The following is a 12,830-nucleotide window of genomic DNA, read 5'->3' as shown; positions in this document are numbered from 1 at the left end:
ACAGTAAGTTTTTTATTTATTTATTTAGTTACTTAATACATGTAAGTGTATAGAAAGTATAAAGAACATCCCTGCATTGTGTTAACATAGAGCAAGACTCAACATTTACAGAATAGGCCTTATTGACATAAGCTATCTGTTTCCACATAGGCTAGTAGCCTATGTAATGTTGCTGAACTGTAACGTGACTATAAATTCATAATATTTTGACACCAAAGAGCCCTCTAAATAGGCCAACACGTGTATGAATAGTAAGGAAAGACCCATGTGAAGTTTCGCTCTAAGAAGGCCGTCCTGGTTTTTCGTCGACGAGTGTGTCATCTCTCACTTGCATAGACGATCTTTGTCGCTGCTGGTTTTGACAGCGGCGGGGGAGCTGGTGAGGAGAGCGGAGGATCCGTGTGGACCACAGCTTGCTGCTGCAGCGGCTGAGTGAGGGACAGACGCACTGGCCGGGCACAGTCCCCTTCTCTCTCTCACACACACACACATACACACACACATACCTCATCCTTTTCTACAGCATCAGCACACACTGAGTGGCGGGGGAGGAATCGCGAGCCGGTTTGCAGCAAACAGTGAGTTTTTGGAGCCTGCTTTTCTATATTTCTTATGATGATGATGGTGATTGCTTTGTGTTTTCTTGTCGTTGCTTTCAGTATCACAATGACAATAATGGTGCAGTGGATGTGTAAGGTCGGTCTATTTTTATCCGCCACAGCATCCCGGTGATGTTGCTTGAATAGGGCGACCAGGTGCAAGTAATCCAGCAAATATGGAGGCGCCTGACGCTGATTGTCGTGTTTTTTTTAAAAAAAAATCCGGATTCTGCAGAGCATCAAAGGAAAGACCATTGCACCCACTGCACTGTCTGCACGCGCTGCATCTAGAGCTGCAACCATCGAAGCAACATAAGGGAGGGAAAAAAAATGTGCCGATCGGCTGTTGTGTTGAATGAAGCGTTGGTTTGTGCGTATTGTTGCTGCCGGCCGGTGCGGACAGCAGGCCCCGCAGCGCAGAGCGGATTATTTGATGTCTGCAAGAGATGCTGCCAGATGTAGCTCAGCTCCTGGAGCTGTCAAGACAGGTCTGCTTACTTCAAGGCAGCAAAACCCAAGGCCCTGTTTTAGGATGTAACATATGAGTATGAATCATAGCAGGTGTCTACTGATGAGTGAGGTGACCGGGGTTGGTCTTAAAAAAAAAAAAAAAATCATTGATTCTTCCATGAAATAAATGAAAGGATTCCATGAAGGATTTTGGCGTTTCCCCCTTCATGATGCTGTCCTGCACACGAGTCTTTGTTTTTCACATGAGGGAAAGATATCTTTGTTTTTCCTGATTCGAAAGGAGTGGCTTCTTTCAAAAATGTGTGCTTTAATTGCTTACTTAACTCAAACCAAATTCAAATAAACGAATTCATCTGGACTCCTATGAATTGATTTGTAATGATACATTTATAACGGAAATAAGAAAAAAAAAAAAAAAAAAGCATGCATGCTGACATGTATGTAAATTAGAGTAAACAGAGCAGCATGGTGTTTGCTAGTTTAGTTGAGTTTGTTTCAGCACAACACAGCTGTTGGGCCAGAGTTAACTATAGAGCTAAAGTGTGGTCCCTGTGAAGGAATATAGGCTATCATTAAAAAAAATACATTCCATTTAAAAAGTGAAATAGATACATCACAAACAGGGTCTCACATAAATATGACATCATGCTGTAGTGGAATAAGGGCTGTCTTTGTGTTTGTTTGTGTGTGGAAATATAAACTGTACAGGTGTTAGTTAAATGTGCTCACTCACTGGTTTGATAGGTGACATGTAACAGATGCTTGGTTATATTGATTTCAGTAAACAGCATGTGACCAATAGGTTTGACAGAATAGGAAGAATCACAGTGATGGTAAGAACCCCCTGCATGATCATAGAAGGGAAAGTGTGTTATTATGCAGATGCATGTGTTAATATATGCGGTAACGTCTTCTGTATTTAGCTTGAACACTATTTTATTCATTAGGATGTGTTGAAGGAGTGTCCCAGCGCTTTGTGCAAATAATTCTCTTAACCTATATCGTGAAGTCCTCCTGTCCTCATTTCTCGATAATGTTGAAGAATTATGCAGGATTTGTAGTTCTGCTGTGTCGGTGCAAACGTGGAGTTGTGCTACAACGCTGGTATCAGACTGGTAACCTACATTTAGAACGTTCCAGTCAGCATTTCGTACTGTGTTCTCGTTTACAAGAACAAGCGTGGATGCATCAATGTCTCCCTTTTTTTTTTGTTGGTCAATCTAGAAAAACAAACCTTTCACCTTTTGATTGAGGCTCTCTGCAGTTCTGACCTTCTTTCATTCTAATAGCTGAGGAAACCATGAGAATAAGAACAAGGCTTGCAGGGGCGCTGGTGGCGCAGTGGTTAGTGCGCGCGCCCCACGTACGGAGGCTGTGGTCCTCCAAGCGGGCGGCCCAGGCTCGAATCCGACCCTTCCCGCATGTCATTCCCCACTCTCTCTCTCTCTCGCCCTGATTTCGGACTCCTTCCACTGTCCTATCTCTCCAATAAAGTCAAAAAAAAAATTAAATAAAATAAGATTTGAAGTGGTAACCACATGTTTCCAATAAAAACTAAAAGTAAGATTAACCCATTGTGTACATTTCCAATTAGAGCCGTGCAACAATAGAAGTGATTCCCTGATTACAACACGTCACTGCAGGAAAAGCACAGGTGTAATGAATCACAGTAATTATTGGGTTATTCCATTAAGCAACATGAATAGAGCTGAGTCATCGTTAGTGATATTAGTAACACCTGTGATCTACTACAAGTCAAAATACCTCCAGTGAATGCGTCTTTTCATTCATAGTGGCTATTATTAAATATATGTATTTGTCCTTATACATCACATAGTGCCGTTTCCCGGTATGGCAGGTGTGTGTTGGCACCACCAATGCTGCGGGCAAGCGAGGCCCCGGCTTGAGACGCGTCCCCTGACTGTCAGCGTCGCAGCCAGCACGGAGCCATTACTCACTCCAGATGCAGTGTCATCGTCACTCTACCGCTTCTCGCCCGTTTCTCCACGGCCCATTAGACATGAGTCAGGTGATGGAGCTCATACTACAGGGAGAGAGAGGGAGGGGGGAGGAGGGGGGAGGGGGGGGGGGGGAGCTTAAGGTGCATTCTCATTCTGCTCAACTGCCACCTTAAGTGATGACACAATTTACAGAGCAGGGAGATGCATAACGTTGCTTTTCAGGCTGTTTGAGGATCAGAGGTGAACTTGTTTCAGCCATGCGAGATTGCAAACCGTAGCATGTGACAATTTAGTAACTTTAAGCTGCTTATCCTATCTCTATATATGACATCTTGTTTGAGGAGTTGATTCTCTTCCTAAAACATGCAGATACATTACCATACTGTTGCATCAGTCTTTAAAACGTTTAAAAGGCAGCATTGATATCAGTCAAATATTATACTTGGTTATAAATGACTGAGCTCTTGGCAGTTTTGGGCCATGTTTTTAAGATGCATGTTCAATGGTTTATGCAGTTTCCTGACAAATTCTGTCACCATTTTGGCCTGAAAACATCTTCAGGTACTGTCTCAGTGTCTGTCTTTGTTCATTGAAAGTGGGTTGGTTTGTAAAAGAGTGGAAACGGTTTGTCGGGTCCTTCAGAGAACTTCTTTTGTCCAACAAACAGTAGAAAATCTAATTAAATCCACTTCACAATCGGAGAAAGAAACTGTGCAAATTTTCTCATCTAGGAAGCTGAAACTAAGGACAATTGTTCTGCCTGTTTAATTTCATGACAAATCAGTGAACTGTTTCATCACAGTGTCTTGTTCTCGATACATTTTACAATCTTGGAAATGTCAGAAATACTGAAAAATACCAGGTCATGTTTGTAAGATTTACACTTTGTCCCTTAGTCCATGCCATCCTTGAAATACGAGGCTAAGCTGTCGGTCATTTTCCGGATGCACAATTGTCTTCCTGCCTTGTGTTTTTGTTACAATGAATGCTTTTCTGCAGTCATGGCTTTGATTGTTAGTCCCTGTGCTGCTGCAGGCGTCGCCACAACACGGAAACATTGCATCTTTTTAATTTTTTTTATTCATCCCCAGAGGTTGTTAAGCTCATTACCAACATAAGAAACCAACATTGAAGTATGCAGGTGCACATGTTAATGAAGTCGTAATAGGAACTTCATGGGGTTTTTTCTTCTGCTGGGTTATATCTATGAGAGCTGCAGCCAATTAGCATCATGGATTCTTCTTGTGTATGCTTTGGGTTAATAACATGAGCTCCCTGTGGTGATGATTGGGGCATACGCTCCCCCCCCCCCCCCCCAGCTGTACCCCTACACCCTCAGCCTACAGCTGGACATGTTTGGGTGGCTGTTTCATTAAGGGATCGGGACACTTTAAATTAGATGGCTAAAGATTGATGAATTGGAAAATAAGGGGCAGATTAAAGCCGGGCCTGGAGAGCGACACTCTGCTGCGGGGGAGATTCCTGAGAGAGCAGATGCTGTTCTTCTCCATGCCATCCATACAAAGCAGATGGTTTTTTTGTTGTCGTTTTTTTTTCCCCCCTTTCCTATTTTGGAAGATGATGTTATGTCTGGGAGATGGGAGAGACTCAGTTCTGCACACAATGAAGAGCTAAGTGTAAGCCAGGCATGATTCTTGCATGAGAGTTAAATGTCAGGTTTGATGTGAGGTTCTGGATTCCTGAGGATAAACAGCCCTGGATTCTGACAATTTTATAGACACAATGAACAGATGCAGGCAATTAATGTCATACAAATGGATAATGAAATCAAATTAATTTGCAGTAATACATGGAAAACTATCGTACCACGTCAGTACAACAGTAAAAACAGTTTCCAGTCATTAGTTTTACTTGTTTAGGCTCACTTATTTTGATGATTTGATCAGGAGAGGAGATAAGAGAAGGCAAAGTAGGGAAGGAAGGGGGTAACAAATAAGGGAGAGGATGGAGAAATTGAAGGGAGGAAAAAAAAGAGTAGAGACATTGAAAATGTAGGACAGAAAAGTAAAGGGAGGAAAGGTAAAGAAGACAGTGGAAAAAAAGTAAAGGAAATAAAATGAGTGAGGGGTTAGGGGAAGATTGAAGAAGAGGAAAGGAGAGCAAATAAAAAAGGAATGTTGAGGAGGGACATAGGACACAGGAAGAAAGGTAATAGAAGGTGAGAATGATGAAAGGAAAGAGGGATAGGAGTAGACAAAGGATAGAAAAGAAAATGAGAGAGGAGGAAGGGGAAATCTTTAAAGAGAAAGACAAGGAAAGGTAGGAAGGAGGAAGAGGATAAAGTTAAAGAAAAAGGAAAAGCAACAGAGAAACCCAAAAGTCAAATGTACTGTAAGGAGGAAAAGAAGAGTGAGGAGTAGGGACAGAAGAAGAGATTAGGGAGGGAAGAAGAGGTGAGGAAACAAAGGAAAGGGGAGAAGGTCTGGAGGAGAGAGTAAATAAAGGAGGACTTAACAGAGAGAACAGTGAGCAGTGGAATAACGATAGAAGAGATAAACGAGAGCTGCAGTGTAGCGGAGAAGAGTAGAAGAAGAATGGAGATCGTGCTGCTCCAATCACCAGCTGTGCCGGGCCACATCTGAAGTAGAGCAAGAAACTGGATATTAATAATAGTGGACGTAGCATGCTGTTCCTGTTCTGCAGACACACACATGTGCCGACACACTCATGCTAACAGACTTTTATGTACACGCAAACGTGATATACGAGCTTAAAAGGTCAATCATTCAGCTTCTTCTTCACCTCGTCGTGTCCTATCATGCCGCTCGCTGGCGTCAAACACGATGTCATCAGTTCGGTCTGAGTCTGCTTGTGGGCCGCAGATGAGTTGTTTGTGTGGATCAGGTGGGCGACAGATGGGGCGAGTGGGTGAGAGCTAGAGAAGATGCCAGACTGGTAGTAGCTTTTACTTTGCCGAGCTTAAAAAAAAAAAGAAATATCAGCAGATTTTGTCTGAACAGGCTGATTTAATTTTACATACTGAGCCATATGCAGGCAGAGATGATTTGTTTTCGCTCTGTGGTTTTATTTTAGCGACCATGACTGTGATTGTTAAGGGTGTTAAATCCATGAAAACACAGAACTCTTGTTGAGTTTTTGAAGCGGATATTTGCAGATGATGTGCTGTTGGAGCCTTGCTACGATACAGAGACGATCAAGAGCTGATTGTAATCCAGATTTGACAAGACGTAGGTGGTTTTGGCTCTTTGTTCGGAAAAACTATCAACCCCAGACTAGAATCAAAGGCATGTGGTCTTATAGAGTACAGCATTGAGGGAAACAAAGCAGCAGCATGCTCAAATCCCATTGGTGGCTGGCTTAATTCATTGTACAGTATAAGGCTTAAAAATATCAACCCCCAACCAAGCAATCTTTGTCACAGCTGTAAAATGATTAGTGAGGATTTGGGTCAAAGAAAGCCATTAAAAGCGCTGCTCTTATCACACCAAACATCCAATTGGTTCTAGCGACCAGCATCACATGACTGGTTTGAACCAACCAGCCGTAACACTTATCTTAAAAGATGGGCATAATTGAATCGGGCTTCTTTTCTCATAGGTAAAAATCGTCCCCCCCCCCCCCCCCCCCCCCCCCAGCTAAGCGGTTACTTTGATGGGAAATACATCTTAGAGCCTTCACACATGGTTCGTAGTGTGTGTAATTATGTATTGCTTTATTCAGTTGGCCTGAAGCTGAAATGTCCCGACACCAACACAGGATCCGAATGCTTCCTGTCGCCATACTGGTGTCATTTTAGATTCCATGTCCTATACCTTGTATAGACAGTAAATTGTCTTTTGGCAAAGGTTGTCACTGGTATTGATAAATGTCTATGCACTGTGTAGCAAAAGTTGTGCTTGGGGGGCAAATGGAGGTTTGGAGGTCTTGTAGTGTATTTGGGGTTCATGTTTACTGTGCTGTTTGATGTTGGCCGAATGACATTACGGAACAGTTGGTTGATTTCCAGTTAATGTGTCTGAATAATTCCATGTGGGATGGGTTGTGTAAATGCCCAGACACGGGCTCATTTAAGGGAACTCCTACTAGTAGGAGGCAACTCAAGCAGTAGCTATTCAGATGACCCATTTCATTTGGCATCTGCTAATCGTAAATATACTGTATGTTAGGTTGCGGGAAACCGCGGCTTCTAGTCTAATGGAGCCTGCATGTGTCCTCAGTCCTATTCATCTGACCCTTGAGAGATGGTCTTTCTGAAGGCCAGGCCGCCCTCAGTAAGAGCCCTCTTATTTCACTAAAAGAACGCCTTTGTCGAAAAGATGAACTGCCCAGCGAGCAGATGAGGAAGATGGAAAACAGAAGCAGATCTCAGTGTGGAAAAGTCATCCATCATTTTAAGATGGGACTGTTAACTGATAAACCAATTAAAGGCAGACAGATCCTCATGTTTATGGGCCTTGAAGAGAGTGAGTGTCATACAGTATCTGTCCTGTGAAAGTGCTTTGTTTATTACAACTTTTATTCCTACTCTATGAACTACATGACCACGTTGGGAACTGTAGTGTAAATGTAAAGCCCCATTTCACACAGATTTAAATAAAGGCTGACAGATCCAGGAATCATGTTGAACCCATTTTATTGGACATAAGGCATGACCCGATACAGTCCCGGCTATGAGTACTATGACTTATCGTAAGAGGAAGTCATATCATGTTTGTTCTTGCTCAGCATCATTTGATGCTTTTGGATGCTGGCCCATAAATGTCAATGGCGTTTCACATCAGTGATGAAGCCCCACCCTGCCACTCTGTCCTCTCTGTCTCTTTCACCTCTAAACCTGCTGAGCTGGCTCTTTTTTGGGCTGCTACATCCTCTGCATTGTCCTATCAGAGCCAGGCTGCTTTAGTCACCTTCCCTTTTTGCTCCCTGATGTAATGCCTTCATGGCTGCTGGCTTAGCACTTTAGCTTATTACATTTATGAGATATGACCGAAATACACTTCAGTTGGAGACGGACATGTCGAGGGAGGTGTGAACTTAAGACAAATAAAGCTCATTATATAATAGTTTTCATAATTCTTCTCAAGTTATTTCCTCTAAGTTATAGTTATTCAGATCGGCTTTGCAGGAAACAGAGTTCCAATGATCCTCTCCCTGAAACTCTGCGGCTGGCGGTGATCAAACGAAAGGACAGATTGTGATCAGGACATTTTCTACCAAATTAGCTTCTACCTCTGCGCTTCTGAAGTCTGCTCTGTCAGGAACAGATAACCCTGATGTCCCCACTCAGATCGCTACCACACACACAGTGGTGATACTCGCAGAGCTAGATTGAAATCAGACCCACTATCTGCAAAAGAGGAGAGCAGACAGGTAGGGCAACTAGAATATGTAATATCTAACATTTGCAGTAGGATATAACCTTCAAAATAGATCTTCAAAAGAGGTGAATACATTCTGCGAGGGCTGCAAGGTGGTGTAGTGGTTAGAGCTGTAACCTCACAGCAAGAAGGTTCCTTCCTGGTTATTCCTGGTTTGAATCCCTGTCGGACATGGTCTTTCTGTGGAGTTTGCCCCCGTGCATGCATGGGTTCCCTCCCCCAGACCAAAGACTGATTGTTTGGTTAATCGGTGACTCTAAAATAGGTGTGCATGTGAGTGTGCCTGGTTGTTTGTCTCAGTATGTTTGCCCTGTGGTTGACTATATTGACCTTGCCTTTGCCCCAATGGCAGCTAGGATCGGCTCCAGCTTCCTAAACAGGATAAGTGGTGGCCTACAGATGGATAGATATTCTGCGTGATCATGGGAAACATTACCACAACTAGCTAGTTACCTATTTCCTGCCACCATGCAAGCAGGAAATTTAAGGCACCCCTTTGTAATGCAAAATGAACAGCCTAGCTTAGAAGAATATACTGAATCTGTCTGTTTATGCACATCTTCCTGTGCTAGTACACAGATAATGAACAGTTTTAATGACTTGGCCTTTATCCATACTAGTTGTGTCGATACAGCCACGTGCTAACTAATGAATGCCTGTGAAGTCTGTTGTCCCTAGCTGTTTGTGTAAGGGCATAGCAAGGTTGGAAATTGTCTTTAGTAGAGACTTGTTTTAACACATATCTTTCTTGATGTATCATATTAAGAAAATCTCATGCCAAGAAAATTGCCTTAACCCTACAATAATTCATTAATTTGGCCACTTTGGTACAAGGGCAACATGCTATGAAAACAATCAGACATATTAGCATCTGATGAAGTTGAAGTGACTAACAGCTTAGCAAAAAGTGGCTTATGTCCAGCAGATATGTAGCAGCATTTGATCGGAGTCCCGTTCCTGGAAACCTGCAAAAAATTCTATCCAATATTCAGTCTTAACCCTTTGCTCTGTTTTGGTTCAGCTACAGATAAATTGGTGTCGTTATATAGCAGCTAAATGCTCCATGCTAGCAGCTAAGTGTGTTTGGCATGTTGTGCTGGGCTTGTAGTGTAAAATGTATTATGCTCAATAGTTTTTTTATTTTGCTTAGTATTCCTGCCTGATAAAAAAAAAGACACTGAATAGAGTGAATGGAACTGAGGTTGGTGAAGGAATCAACTCAGTGCAGAGTCAGGTGTGTTTATTGTTGATTGGCTTTGATTAAGAGCAAGTGTGGGGAGCTTATATGTTCTGCTGTGCTTTGTGCTGACTCATTGTCTTCCCTTTGGAGGTAGCGAGAGGATCGTCCAGTGTTTTCTCTTAGTGTGTCGCCCGTGTCAATCTGCATGAACACCAACAAAAACTTTTTGTGTGTTCGCTCACTCTTGCAAGTCTCAGAGTGTATCTTGTGATGCTGGGGAGTTTGTTTCTACACCAGCATTTTGTGTTCTCTTTTAGGCCTCCCAGGCAGCCATTGTGTTTTTGTTAGGGTTTTTGTAAAATCCAGTTTCATGTCTGCTATGATTAAGTCATTATTAGTTTAGGATGCTCAATACTATTTTTGTTTCCCCTCTTCCATGTAATTGCTTGGGATTTTCTTGTGGTTATCCCACTTGGATAACTTTGAGACACCCCCAGGTCCGCACATGCATCCCACTTCAACCTTTCTTAATATGCAGGGGCGTAGTAGAGTTTTTTTTGTCTCGACCCCCAGCTCCCGCAATTACATTGCGGTGTGTTACTGGGCAAGACACTTAACCCGCAGTTGCACATTTTCCATAGCAGCCTCTGCCATCAGTGTGTGTTTGAGGTGTGACCTGCGGTTTAAAAGCACTTTGAGTACTCAGAAGACTAGAAAAGCGCTATACAAGCTCAAGTCCATTTACAATTTACATGCATTTAGCTTAATATGTTGACGGCTCCTGCTGCCTTGGTCAATGATTCTGACTCTGCTCTGTTTGTCATCAAGGTTTCATGTAATCGTTCATATTGTTTCTTAATCTATGCTAATAAAAGGTTCAATGGAGTAGTTTTCAAAACACAAATAATATGTTTTTTCTCTCTCTATCTGATACAATTCTAAACCTATATATATATATATATATCGATGACTTTTAATCAGTTCTTCAAGTGTACAAGTGTATTGGTTTTTTGGGTGGAAAAGCAAAGGACACATTTTTTTCCATAGAAATAACAAAAGCAAATATTCAATTTCACATGCACATTCTTTAAATTGTAATAACTTTCATGCAAAGAAGGACAGGCTGTACATGGCTCTGCACTGTTTGCACCCCCTCCCCCTCCCCCCTCCCTATGTCTTTCCCACATTTTCCCACCATATGCACTTTGCTGGTATTGACCCTCAACCCACTCTGTCTCTCCTCCACTCGCTGCTCTGATCCATGACTCACAAAGCTCATTTAACCTTTGCCAGTGAAATGCAACCAGCTCATCCGTTCCACCCACTACATGATGCAGTCCATGACTTGCATCTTAAAACCTAAAATAAGATGCTCTGCTAGAACATGCAATGTACAGAGTGAAGAAGAAGAAGAAGAAGAAGAAGAGAAAACTGGGGTATTGGTGTGATATGTATCAGTGTCTGTTCAAGAGTAAAAGGAAACCTCTTCACTTTAAGCCACTCATCCATTACAGCTTTGTGATATATTATTACCTGCAAGAAATCTAAGCTACAAAAGGCCCATTAATAGCTGGAAGAGCAGCTACTTTTCTAAAATAGGTATCACATACTTTTCCCACGATGGTTTTCTCCGTTTACACTCGCACACACAAGGTAACCCCAGATATCAGGTGTCCAGGGAGTGTCCTGTAACTGTTGGATCACATGGACTGTTAGCTGTTTCTTCAGTAGGGATACAGTTTACTCTGTTTATCAGTCTGTAAACACATTAGTACTTGACTTTTACAGCCTCTCGCACCTTTTATGATATATTAATAGTGTTAAAAATAGAAACACTTTGATGCCGGCCTAATGCATTTTATGTCTCCCAAACTATGAATTATTTCATATCCATACATTATTCTTTACACTCAACTCCTCAGAGGTCCATGTAGTGCATCTGCCTTACATTTGAATATATAGAGTACAATACATCAATGATCTTTTCTTTGTGTTAAAGAGGCTGGCTATAATTTTAAACTTTCCAGATGTTGTAGCAGTGACCAGCCTGCTCTCAAAAACATGTATGATAAAATTTGTATCTATGAACATCTTTTCCAAGAGTCACAGCTTGCATCAGCATAGGTCCATAATTTCCAATAATTTTTTGGGTTTCAAGTTCACAAATAAGATTTATTCATGGTTTTCTTTGGTGTTAATTAGAGTTTTGGGGCTGTGAGTCAGAAAGAAAGCATGATCAATGTGTCAGCTTTAGCTTTAATGTTGCTTTAAAAAAAAAAAAAAAAACTACTACTCTTCTTTCATAATGCAGTTCTCCTGCTTTGCGCATGCTGCAAGATATTTTGGAATTTTCATCTTGCCTCATGACGATATTTTGCAATACTGGGAAATGGATTAAACGGATTTAATCAGGTAGCATTTACTACGAAGCCAACTACTTTACACAATGCTATTTTCCTGAATTAACACCTGCGAACATCTGAAAGTGTCTGAAAAACAATCACTTTGGGCTTACTGATTGTTTGGGCTGGGTCCCTCTAGCAATGAGAGAGGGGTAGTATTTGAATAATTGATAGCCTCTCAAATATAAATGCAAAAAAACATGTCTCTTATCTCCTTGCTTAGAAGTGCTGCCACTGCTTTGGTATATCAAAGCCTGGCCAAAAAATACTATACTGCACGATGAATTATTGAATGCTTCGCCCCGTCTTGTCACTTGCACTCAAGATCTTCTGTGGAGCAGGGTTGAATTGGGGATGATTTGGGATGGGCTGTGCTCGTTTTTGTCTGAGAAATTGGGTTGGCATATGGTCTCAAAATCAGGATGATGGTTGGTCTGTGGTTATATTTCTTTAAAGTGAAATTCCTTTTCCGCTTTCCCCCTTTCTCAATGGAATTCTGAACGATCATTGGCTTTTCTCGCCCTATTCAAACTATCAAGCAGCCACATTAACACACACTGATTTTTGCTGTGGGTCAGGTATCACAAATCCATAAGCGCCAGGACGTGAGCTTGTGTTGACACCCTTTTTATTGATCCCAGGATTAAGCTAGGGGGACCCTGAGGGCATCAAAAGGAAGCCCCCCTGTTTTTAGCCAGCTATGTGATCCTTCACAAGCTTATTAACGAAGGCTGGACGGAATCGAGCGGGTTAACTCCGTTTATCTTGTTTAGTTAAAATCCCAGCAGTCAGATGGGCATTTTGTCAGACAGAACCTCCTTAAAGAAAAGGGGGATTCAGTTCCAATTATAGCCAAA

The 12,830-nt window shown here is 41.9% G+C and overlaps 1 protein-coding gene across 10 annotated transcripts in view; it reads left to right on the top strand.

The window, feature by feature from the left end:
• Nucleotides 1–376: 376 nt before the first annotated feature.
• nrcama (neuronal cell adhesion molecule a) overlaps nt 377–12,830 on the top strand; it is a 57,032-nt gene continuing 44,578 nt past the window's right edge. For 6 of the 10 annotated variants that reach the window (XM_061029426.1, XM_061029427.1, XM_061029428.1 and 3 more), the window contains exon 1: nt 378–578. The gene's annotated coding sequence lies outside the window, so the exon portion shown is untranslated. Of the gene's footprint in view, nt 579–12,830 lie in introns of all 10 variants that reach the window. The other 4 variants (XM_061029431.1, XM_061029433.1, XM_061029430.1 and 1 more) reach the window with 1 other exon arrangement.

The sequence above is a fragment of the Labrus mixtus genome, chromosome 22, assembly GCF_963584025.1.
Source record: "Labrus mixtus chromosome 22, fLabMix1.1, whole genome shotgun sequence".
Lineage (NCBI taxonomy): Eukaryota > Metazoa > Chordata > Actinopteri > Labriformes > Labridae > Labrus > Labrus mixtus.
Note: the sequence above shows the minus strand (reverse complement) of the source record. Positions and strands in the feature narration are given on the sequence as shown.